The sequence below is a fragment of the Schistocerca serialis genome, unplaced genomic scaffold (genome assembly GCF_023864345.2).
Source record: "Schistocerca serialis cubense isolate TAMUIC-IGC-003099 unplaced genomic scaffold, iqSchSeri2.2 HiC_scaffold_1393, whole genome shotgun sequence".
NCBI classification, from domain to species: Eukaryota; Metazoa; Arthropoda; class Insecta; order Orthoptera; family Acrididae; genus Schistocerca; species Schistocerca serialis.
In genome coordinates, this window is record NW_026047617.1 from 25,717,580 (window position 1) to 25,730,353 (window position 12,774).

Consider the following 12,774-nt stretch of genomic DNA (forward strand, 5'->3'; position numbering starts at 1 on the left):
GACTCCATATGACGATGGAGCACTCAAATTGCGTCGCGATTCAATACTTCGTCCTCCAGCGGACTGGTCTCCAAGGGGATATTGCTGTATCAGCACCTTATGGTCCGTCTCCAGTGAGTCTAGATTTTCGAATCCGACGAAAAACTGATAGTTAATTGTAACGTTCAGGGCCACCTAATGACGATGGAACACTCAAATTGAGTCGAGATTCAATACATCGACCTCCAGCCGACTTGTCTCCAATGGGATATTGCTGCCTCGGGCTCCATGTGGTCCGTCTCCTGTGACTCTAGATTTTCGAATCCGACGCGAAACTGATAGTTAATTATAACATTCAGGGCCTCCTAATGACGATGGAACACTCAAATTGCGTCGATATTCAATACATCGGCCTCCAGTCGATTTGTCACCAAGGGGTATATTGCTGTCTCGAGCACCGTATGAACTTTTCCTGTGAGTATATGTTCGAATCCGACGCTAAAATGATTGTTAATTGTAACGTTCAGGGCCACCTAATGACGTTGGAACACACAAATTGCGTCAAGAATCAATACATCGGTTTCCAGCCGACTTGTCTCCAAGGGTCTATGGCTACCTCGGGCACCTTATGGTCGTTCTCCTGTGAGTCTAGATTTTCGAATCCGACGCAAAAATGATTGTTAATTGTAACGTTCAAGGACTCCTAAAGACGATGGAACACTCAAATTGCGTCGAGATTCAATACATCGGCCTCCAGCCGTCTTGTCTCCAAGAGTCTATTGCTGCCTCGGGCACCTTATGGTCGTTCTCCTGTGAGTCTAGATTTTCGAATCCGACGCAAAAATGATAGTTAATTGTAACGTTCAGGGCCTCCTATTGGCGATGGAACACTCAAATTGCGTCGAGATTCAATACATCGGCCTCCAGCCGACTTGTCTCCTATGGTCTGTTGCTGCTTCGGGCACCTTATGGTCGTTCTCCTGTGAGTCTAGATTTTCGAATCCGACTATAAAATGATAGTTAATTGTAACGTTCAGGGAGTCCTAATGACGATGGAACTCTCAAATTGCGACGAGATTCAATACATCGTCCTCCAGTCGACTTGTCTCCAAGGGACTATTGCTGCCTCGGGCACCAAATGGTCGTTCTCCTGTGAGTCTAGATTTTCGAATCCGACGCAAAATGATAGTTAATTGTAACGTTCAGGGACTCCTAATGACGATGGAACACTCAAATTGCGTCGAGAGTCAATACATCGAAATCCAGTCGACCGGTATCCAAGGGGATATTGCAGTCTCGTGCACCATATGATCCTTCTCCTGTTAGTAGATTTTCGAATCCGACGCTAAAATGATAGTTAACTGTAACGTTCACGGACTCCTAATGCCGATGGAACACTCAAATTGCGTCGAGATTCAATACATCGGCCTCCAGCCGACTTGTCTCCAAGGGTCTGTTGCTGCCTCGGGGACCTTATGGTCGTTCTCCTGTAAGTTTAGATTTTCGAATCCGACGCGAAACTGATAGTTAATTGTAAGGTTCAGGGCCTCCTAATGACGATGGAACACCCAAATTGCGTCGAGATTCAATACATCGGCCTCCAGTCGACTTGTATCCAAGGGGATATTGCAGTCTCGTGCACCATATGATCCTTCTCCTGTTAGTAGATTTTCGAATCCGACGCTAAAATGATAGTTAACTGTAATGTTCAGGGCCTCATAATGCCAATGGAACACTCAAATTGCGTCGAGATTCAATACATCGGCCTCCAGCCGACTTGTCTCCAAGGGTCTATTGCTGCCTCGGGCACCTTATGGTCGTTCTCCTGTGAGTCTAAATTTTCGAATCCGACGCAAAAATGATAGTTAATTGTAACGCTCAGGGCCTCCTATTGGCGATGGAACACTCAAATTGCGTCGAGATTCAATACATCGGCCTCCAGCCGACTTGCCTCCTATGGTCTGTTGCTGCCTCGGGCACCTTATGGTCGTTCTCCTGTGAGTCTAGATTTTCGAATCCGACGATAAAATGAAAGTTAATTGTAACGTTCAGGGCATCCTAATGACGATGGAACACTCAAATTGCGACGAGATTCAATACATCGTCCTCCAGCCGACTTGTCTCCAAGGGTCTATTGCTGCCTCGGGCAGCTTATGGTCGTTCTCCTGTGAGTCTAGATTTTCGAATCCGACGCATAAATGATAGTTAATTGTAACGTTCAGGGACTCCTAATTACGATGGAATACTCAAATTGCGTCGAGAGTCAATACATCGACCTCCAGTCGACTTGTATCCAAGGGGATATTGTAGTCTCGTGCACCATATGATCCTTCTCCTGTTAGTAGATTTTCGAATCCGACGCTAAAATGATAGTTAACTGTAACGTTCAGGGCCTCCTAATGCCGATGGAACACTCAAATTGCGTCGAGATTCAATACATCGGCCTCCAGCCGACTTGTCTCCAAGGGTCTATTGCTGCCTCCGGCACCTTATGGTCGTTCTCCTGTGAGTCTAGATCTTCGAATCCGACGCATAAATGATAGTTAATTGTAACGTTCAGGGCCTTGTAATGACGATGGAACACTCAAATTGCGTCGACATTCAATACATCGGCCTCCAGACGACTTGTCTCCAAGGGTCTGTTGCTGCCTCGGGCAACTTATGGTCGTTCTCCTGTGAGTCTCCAGCCGACTTGTCTCCAAGGGTCTGTTGCTGCCTCGGGCACCTTATGGTCGTTCTCCTGTGAGTTTAGATTTTCGAATCCGACGCGAAACTGATAGTTAATTGTAAGGTTCAGGGCCTCCTAATTACGATGGAACACTCAAATTGCGTCGAGATTCAATACATCGGCCTCCAGCGGACTTGTCTCCAAGGGGATATTGCTGTCTCGAGCACAGTATGAACTTCTCCTGTGAGTAGATTTTCGAATCCGACGCTAAAATGATTGTTAATTGTAACTTTCAGGGCCTCCTGATGACGATAGAACTCTCAAATTGCGTCGAGATTCAATACATCGTCCTCCAGCTGATATGTCTCCAAGGGTCTGTTGCTGCCTCGGGCACCTTATGGTCGTTCTTCTGTGAGTTTAGATTTTCGAATCCGACGCGAAACTGATAGTTAATTGTAAGGTCATGGACTCCTAATGAAGATGGAACACTCAAATTGCGTCGAGATTCAATACATCGGCCTCCAGCGGACTTGTCTCCAAGAGGATATTGCTGTCTCGAGCACCGTATGAACTTCTCCTGTGAGTAGATTTTCGAATCCGACGCTAAAATGATTGTTAATTGTAACGTTCAGGGCCTCCTAATGACGATGGAACACTCAAATTGCGTCAAGAATCAATACATCGGTTTCCAGCCGACTTGTCTCCAAGGGTCTATTGCTGCCTCGAGCACCGTATGAACTTCTCCTGTGAGTAGATTTTCGAATCCGACGCATAAATGATAGTTAATTGTAACGTTCAGGGACTCCTAAAGACGATGGAACACTCAAATTGCGTCGAGAGTCAATACATCGACCTCCAGTCGACTTGTATCCAAGGGGATATTGCAGTCTCGTGCACCATATGATCCTTCTCCTGTTAGTAGATTTTCGAATCCGACGCTAAAATGATAGTTAACTGTAACGTTCAGGGCCTCCTAATGCCGATGGAACACTCAAATTGCGTCGAGAGCCAATACGTCGACCTCCAGTCGACTTGTATCCAAGGGGATATTGCAGCCTCGTGCACCATATGATCCTTCTCCTGTTAGTAGATTTTCGAATCCGATGCTAAAATGATAGTTAACTGTAACGTTGAAGGCCTCCTAATGACGATGGGACACTCAAATTGCGTCGAGATTCAATACATCGGCCTCCAGCCGACTTGTCTCCTATGGTCTGTTGCTGCCTCGGGCATCTTATGGTCGTTCTCCTGTGAGTCTAGATTTTCGAATCCGACGATAAAATGATAGTTAATTGTAACGTTCAGGGCATCCTAATGACGATGGAACACTCAAATTGCGACGAGATTCAATACATCGTCCTCCAGCCGACTTGTCTCCAAGGGTCTATTGCTGCCTCGGGCACCTTATGGTCGTTCTCCTGTGAGTCTAGATTTTTGAATCCGACGCATAAATGATTGTTAATTGTAACGTTCAGGGACTCCTAATGACGATGGAACACTCAAATTGCGTCGAGAGTCAATACATCGACTTTCAGTCGACTTGTATCCTAGGGGATATTGCAGTCTCGTGCACCATATGATCCTTCTCTTGTTAGTAGATTTTCGAATCCGACGCTAAAATGATAGTTAACTGTAACGTTCAGGGCCTCCTAATGTCGATGGAGCACCAAATTGCGTCGAGATGCAATACATCGTCCTCCAGCCGACTTGTCTCCAAGGGTCTATTGCTGCCTCGGGCACCTTATGGTCGTTCTCCTGTGAGTCTAGATTTTCGAATCCGACGCAAAAATGATAGTTAATTGTAACGTTCAGGGCCTTGTAATGACGATGGAACACTCAAATTTCGTCGAGATTCAATACATCAGCCTCCAGCGGACTTGTCTCCAAGTGGATATTGCTGTCTCGGGCACCATAAGATCCTTCTCCTGTGAGTCTAGATTTTCGAATCCGAAGCCAAAATGATAGTGAATAGTAATCTTCAGCGCCTCCTGATGACGATAGAACTCTCAAATTGCGTCGAGATTCAATACATCGTCCTCCAGCTGATTTGTCTCCAAGGGGATATTGCTGCCCCGGGCACCTTATGGTCGTTCTCCTGTGAGTCTAGATTTTCGAATCCGACGCAAAAATGATAGTTAATTGTAACGTTCAGGGCCTCCAAATGCCGATGGAACACTCAAATTGCGTCGAGATTCAATACATCGGCCTCCAGCCGACTTGTCTCCAAGGGTCTGTTGCTGCCTCGGGCACCTTATGGTCGTTCTCCTGTGAGTTTAGATTTTCTAATCCGACGCGGAACTGATAGTTAATTCTAAGGTTCAGGGCCTCCTAATGACGATGGAACACTCAAATTGCGTCGAGATTCAATACATCGGCCTCCAGCGGACTTGTCTCCAAGGGGATATTGCTGTCTCGAGCACCGTATGAACTTCTCCTGTGAGTAGATTTTCGAATCCGACGCTAAAATGATAGTTCACTGTAACGTTCAGGGCCTCCTAATGACGATGGAACACTCAAATTGCGTCAAGAATCAATATATCGGTTTCCAGCCGACTTGTCTCCAAGGGTCTATTGCTGCCTCGAGCACCGTATGAACTTCTCCTGTGAGTAGATTTTCGAATCCGACGCATAAATGATAGTTAATTGTAACGTTCAGGGACTCGTAAAGACGATGGAACACTCAAATTGCGTCGAGAATCAATACATCGACCTCCAGTCGACTTGTATCCAAGGGAATATTGCAGTCTCGTGCACCATATGATCCTTCTCCTGTTAGTAGATTTTCGAATCCGATGCTAAAATGATAGTTAACTGTAACGTTCAGGGCCTCCTAATGCCGATGGAACACTCAAATTGCGTCGAGAGCCAATACGTCGACCTCCAGTCGACTTGTATCCAAGGGGATATTGCAGGCTCGTGCACCATATGATTCTTCTCCTGTTAGTAGATTTTCGAATCCGACGCTAAAATGATAGTTAACTGTAACGTTTAAGGCCTCCTAATGACGATGGGACACTCAAATTGCGTCGAGATTCAATACATCGGCCTCCAGCCGCCTTGTCTCCTATGGTCTGTTGCTGCCTCGGGCACCTTATGGTCGTTCTCCTGTGAGTCTAGATTTTCGAATCCGACGATAAAATGATAGTTAATTGTAACGTTCAGGGCATCCTAATGACGATGGAACACTCAAATTGCGACGAGATTCAATCCATCGTCCTCCAGCCGACTTGTCTCCAAGGGTCTATTGCTGCCTCGGGCACCTTATGGTAGTTCTCCTGTGAGTCTAGATTTTCGAATCCGACGCATAAATGATAGTTAATTGTAACGTTCAGGGACTCCTAATGACGATGGAGCACTCAAATTGCGTCGAGAGCCAATACATCGGCCTCCAGCCGACTTGTCTCCAAGGGTCTATTGCTGCCTCGGGCACCTTATGGTCGTTCGCCTGTGAGTCTAGATTTTCGAATCCGACTCATAAATGATAGTTAATTGTAACGTTCAGGGACTCCTAAAGACGGTGGAACACTCAAATTGCGTCGATATTCAATACATCGGCCTCCAGTCGATTTGTCTCCAAGGGGTATATTGCTGTCTCGAACACCGTATGAACTTCTCCTGTGAGTAGATTTTTGAATCCGACGCTAAAATGATTGTTAATTGTAACGTTCAGGGCCTCCTAATGCCAATGGAACACACAAATTGCGTCAAGAATCAATACATCGGTTTCCAGCCGACTTGTCTCCAAGGGTCTATTGCAGTCTCGTGCACCATATGATCCTTCTCCTGTTAGTAGATTTTCGAATCTGACGATAAAATGATAGTTAAATGTAACGTTCAGGGCCTCCTAATGACGATGGAACACTCAAATTGCGACGAGATTCAATACATCGTCCTCCAGCCGACTTGTCTCCAAGGGTCTATTGCTGACTCGGACACCAAGTGGTCGTTCTCCTGTGAGTCTAGATTTTCGAATCCGACGCATAAATGATAGTTAATTGTAACGTTTAGGGCCTCCTAATGACGATGGAACACTCAAATTGCGTCGAGGTCAATACATCGGCCTCCAGCCGACTTGTCTCCTATGGTCTGTTGCTGCCTCGGGCACCTTATGGTCTTTCTCCTGTGAGTCTAGATTTTCGAATCCGACGATAAAATGATAGTTAATTGTAACGTTCAGGGCCTCCTAATGACGATGGAACTCTCAAATTGCGTCGAGATTCAATACATCGTCCTCCAGCCGACTTGCCTCCAAGGGTCTATTGCTGCCTCGGGCACCTTATGGTCGTTCTCCTGTGAGTTTAGATTTTCGAATCCGATGCGAACCTGATAGTTAATTGTAAGGTCAGGGCCTCCTAATGAAGATGGAACAGTCAAATTGCGTCGAGATTCAATACATCGGCCTCCAGCGGACTTGTCTCCAAGCGGATATTGCTGTCTCGAGCACCGTATGAACTTCTGTGAGTAGATTTTCGAATCCGACGCTAAAATGATTGTTAATTGTAACGTTCAGGGCCTCCTAATGACGATGGAACACTCAAATTGCGTCAAGAATCAATACATCGGTTTCCAGCCGACTCGTCAACAAGGATCTATTGCTGCCTCGAGCACCATATGAACTTCTCCTGTGAGTAGTTTTCGTATCCGACGCTAAAATGATTGTTAATTGTAACGTTAAGGGCCTCCTAATGACGATGGAACACTCAAATTGCGTCAAGAATCAATACATCGGTTTCCAGCCGACTTGTCTCCAAGGGTCTATTGCTGCCTCGAGCACCGTATGAACTTCTCCTGTGAGTAGATTCTCGAATCCGACGCATAAATGATAGTTAATTGTAACGTTCAGGGACTCCTAAAGACGATGGAACACTCAAATTGCGACGAGAGTCAATACATCGACCTCCAGTCGACTTGGATCCAAGGGGATATTGCAGTCTTGTGCACCATATGATCCTTCTCCTGTTAGTCGATTTTCGAATCCGACGATAAAATGATAGTTAATTGTAACGTTCAGGGCCTCCTAATGACGACGGAACACTCAAACTGCGACGAGATTCAATACATCGTCCTCCAGCCGACTTGTCTCCAAGGGTCTATTGCTGCCTCGGAAACCAAATGGTCGTTCTCCTGTGAGTCTAGATTTTCGAATCCGACGCATAAATGATAGTTAATTGTAACGTTTAGGGCCTCCTAATGACGATGGAACACTCAAATTGCGTCGAGATTCAATACATCGGCCTCCAGCCGACTTGTCTCCAAGGGTCTATTGCTGCCTCGGGCACCTTATGGTCGTTCTCCTGTGAGTCTAGATTTTCGAATCCGACGCAAAACTGATAGTTAATTGTAACGTTCAGGGCCTTGTAATGACGATGGAACACTCTAATTGCGTCGAGATACAATACATCGGCCTCCAGCCGACTTGTCTCCGAGGGTCTGTTGCTGCCTCGGGCACCTTATGGTCGTTCTCCTGTGAGTTTAGATTTTCGAATCCGACGCGAAACTGATAGTTAATTGTAAGGTTCAGGGCCTCCTAAAGACGATGGAACACTCAAATTGCGTCGAGATTCAATACATCGGCCTCCAGCGGACTTGTCTCCAAGGGTATATTGCTGTCTCGGGCACCATATGATCCTTCTCCTGTGAGTCTAGATTTTCGAATCCGACGCAAAAATGATAGTGAATAGTAACGTTCAGCGCCTCCTGATGACGATAGAACTCTCAAATTGCGTCGAGATTCAATACATCGTCCTCCAGCTGATTTGTCTCCAAGGGTCTGTTGCTGCCTCGGGCACCTTATGGTCGTTCTCCTGTGAGTTTAGATTTTCGAATCCGACGCGATACTGATAGTTAATTGTAAGGTCAGGGCCTCCTAATGAAGATGGAACACTCAAATTGCGTCGAGATTCAATACATCGGCCTCCAGCGGACTTGTCTCCAAGGGGATAATTCTGCCTCGAGCACCGTATGAACTTCTCCTGTGAGTAGATTTTCGAATCCGACGCATAAATGATAGTTAATTGTAACGTTCAGGGACTCCTAAAGACGATGGAACACTCAAATTACGTCGAGAGTTAATACATCGACCTCCAGTCGACTTGAATCCAAGGGGATATTGCAGTCTCGTGCACCATATGATCCTTCTCCTGTTAGTAGATTTTCGAATCCGACGCTAAAATGATAGTTAACTGTAACGTTCAGGGCCTCCTAATGCCGATGGAACACTCAAATTGAGTCGAGATTCAATACATCGTCCTCCAGCCGACTTGTCTCCAAGGGGATATTGCTGTCTCGGGCACAATATGATCCTTCTCCTGTGAGTCTAGATTCTCGAATCCGACGCAAAAATGATAGTGAATTGTAACGTTCAGCGCCTCCTAATGACGATAGAAGACTCAAATTACGTCGAGATTCAATACATCGGCCTCCAGCCGACTTGTCTCCAAGGGTCTATTGCTGCCTCGGGCACCTTATGGTCGTTCTCCTGTGAGTTTAGATTTTCGAATCCGATGCGAACCTGATAGTTAATTGTAAGGTTCAGGGCCACCTATTGGCGATGGAACACTCAAATTGCGTCGTGATTCAATACATCGACCTCCAGTCGTCTTGTCTACAAGGGGATATTGCAGTCTCGTGCACCGTATGATCCTTCTCCTGTTAGTAGATTTTCGAATCCGACGCTAAAATGATAGTTAACTGTAACGTTCAGGGCCTCCTAATGACGATGGAACACTCACATTGCGTCGAGATTCAATACATCGGCCTCCAGCGGACTTGTCTCCAAGGGGATATTGCTGTCTCGAGCACCGTATGAACTTCTCCTGTGAGTAGATTTTCGAATCCGACGCTAAAATGATTGTTTATTGTAACGTTCAGGGCCTCCTAATGACGATGGAACACTCAAATTGCGTCTAGATTCAATACATCGGCCTCCAGCCGACTTGTCTCCAAGGGACTATTGCTGCCTCGGGCACCTTATGGTCGTTCCCCTGTGAGTCTAGATTTTCGAATCCGACGCAAAAATGATAGTTAATTGTAACGTTCAGGGCCACCTATTGGCGATGGAACACTCAAATTGCGTCGTGATTCAATACATCGACCTCCAGTCGTCTTGTCTACAAGGGGATATTGCAGTCTCGTGCACCGTATGATCCTTCTCCTGTTAGTAGATTTTCGAATCCGACGCTAAAATGATAGTTAACTGTAACGTTCAGGGCCTCCTAATGACGATGGAACACTCAAATTGCGTCGAGATTCAATACATCGGCCTCCAGCCGACTTGGCTCCAAGGGGATATTGCTCTCTCGGGCACAATATGATCCTTCTCCTGTGAGTCTAGATTTTCGAATCCGACGCAAAAATGATAGTGAATTGTAACGTTCAGCGCCTCCTAATGACGATAGTAGACTCAAATTGCGTCGAGATTCAATACATCGTCCTCCAGCCGATTTGTCTCGAAGGGGATATTGCTGCCTCGGGCACCAAATGGTCCGTCTGCTGTGAGTCTAGATTTTCGAATCCGACGCGAAACTGATAGTTAATTGTAACGTTCAGGACCTCCTAATGATGATGGAACACTCAAATTGCGTCGAGATTCAATACATCAGCCTCCAGCCGACTTGTCTCCAAGGGGATATTGCTGTCTCGGGCACAATATGATCCTTCTCCTGTGAGTCTAGATCTTCGAATCCGACGCAAAAATGATAGTGAATTGTAACGTTCAGCGCCTCCTAATGACGATAAAAGACTCAAATTGCGTCGAGATTCAATACATCGTCCTCCAGCCGACTTGTCTCCAAGGGTCTATTACTGCCTCGGGCACCTTATTGTCGTTCTCCTGTGAGTCTAGATTTTCGAATCCGACGCAAAAATGATAGTTAATTGTAACGATCAGGGCTTTCTAATGACGATGGAACACTCAAATTGGGTCGAGAATCAATAGATCGACCTCCAGCCGACTTGTCTCCAAGGGTCTATTGCTTCCTCGGGCACCTTATGTTCGTTCTCCTGTGAGTCTAGATTTTCGAATCCGTCGCAAAAATGATAGTTATTTGTAACGTTCAGGGCCTTCTAATGACGATGGAACACTCAAATTGCGTCGAGAGTCAATACATCGACCTCCAGTCGACTTGTATCCAAGGGGATATTGCAGTCTCGTGCACCGTATGATCCTTCTCCTGTCAGTAGACTTTCGAATCCGACGCTAAAATGATAGTTAACTGTAACGTTCAGGGCCTCCTAATGACGATGGAACACTCAAATTGCGTCGAGATTCAATACATCGGCCTCCAGCCGACTTGGCTCCAAGGGGATATTGCTGTCTCAGGCACAATTTGATCCTTCTCCTGTGAGTCTAGATTTTCGAATCCGACGCAAGAATGATAGTGAATTGTAACGTTCAGCGCCTCCTAATGACGATAGTAGACTCAAATTGCGTCGAGATTCAATACATCGTCCTCCAGCCGATTTGTCTCCAAGGGGATATTGCTGCCTCGGGCACCAAATGGTCCGTCTGCTGTGAGTCTAGATTTTCGAATCCGACGAAAAACTGATAGTTAATTGTAACATTCAGGGCCTCCTAATGACGATGGAACACTCATATTGCGTCGCGATCCAATACATCGTCCTCCAGCCGACTTGTCTCCAAGGGGATATTGCTGTCTCGAGCACCGTATGAACTTCTCCTGTGAGTAGATTTTCGAATCCGACGCTAAAATGATAGTTAACTGTAACGTTCAGGGCCTCCTAATGACGATGGAACACTCAAATTGCGTCGAGATTCAATACATCGGCCTCCAGCCGACTTGGCTCCAAGGGGATATTGCTGTCTCGGGCACAATATGATCCTTCTCCTGTGAGTCTAGATTTTCGAATCCGACGCATAAATGATTGTTAATTGTAACGTTTAGGGCCTCCTATTGGCGATGGAACACTCAAATTGCGTCGTGATTCAATACATCGACCTCCAGTCGACTTGTCTACAAGGGGATATTGCAGTCTCGTGCACCGTATGATCCTTCTCCTGTTAGTAGATTTTCGAATCCGACGCTAAAATGATAGTTAACTGTAACGTTCAGGGCCCCCTAATGACGATGGAACACTCAAATTGCGTCGAGATTCAATACATCGGCCTCCAGCCGACTTGGCTCCAAGGGGATATTGCTGTCTCGGGCACAATATGATCCTTCTCCTGTGAGTCTAGATTTTCGAATCCGACGCAAAAATGATAGTGAATTGTAACGTTCAGCGCCTCCTAATGACGATAGTAGACTCAAATTGCGTCGAGATTCAATACATCGTCCTCCAGCCGATTTGTCTCCAAGGGGATATTGCTGCCTCGGGCACCAAATGGTCCGTCTGCTGTGAGTCTAGATTTTCGAATCCGACGAAAAACTGATATTTATTTGCAACATTCAGGGCCTCCTAATGACGATGGAACACTCAAATTGCGTCGCGATCCAATACATCGTCCTCCAGCCGACTTGTCTCCAAGGGTCTAATGCTGCCTCGGGCACCTTATGGTCGTTCTCTTGTAAGTCTAGATTTTCGAATCCGACGCAAAAATGATAGTTAATTGTAACTTTCAGGGCCTCCTAATGACGATGGAACTCTCAAATAGCGTCGAGATTCAATACATCGTCCTCCAGCCGACTTGTCTCCAAGGGTCTATTGCTGCCTCGGGCACCTTATTGTCGTTCTCCTGTGAGTCTAGATTTTCGAATCCGACGCAAAAATGATAGTTAATTGTAACGATCAGGGCTTTCTAATGACGATGGAACACTCAAATTGCGTCGAGAATCAATAGATCGACCTCCAGCCGACTTGTCTCCAAGGGTCTATTGCTGCCTCGGGCACCTTATGTTCGTTCTCCTGTGAGTCTAGATTTTCGAATCCGTCGCAAAAATGATAGTTAATTGTAACGTTCAGGGCCTTCTAATGACGATGGAACACTCAAATTGCGTCGAGAGTCAATACATCGACGTCCAGTCGACTTGTATCCAAGGGGATATTGCAGTCTCGTGCACCGTATGATCCTTCTCCTGTCAGTAGATTTTCGAATCCGACGCTAAAATGATAGTTAACTGTAACGTTCAGGGCCTCCTAATGACGATGGAACACTCAAATTGCGTCGA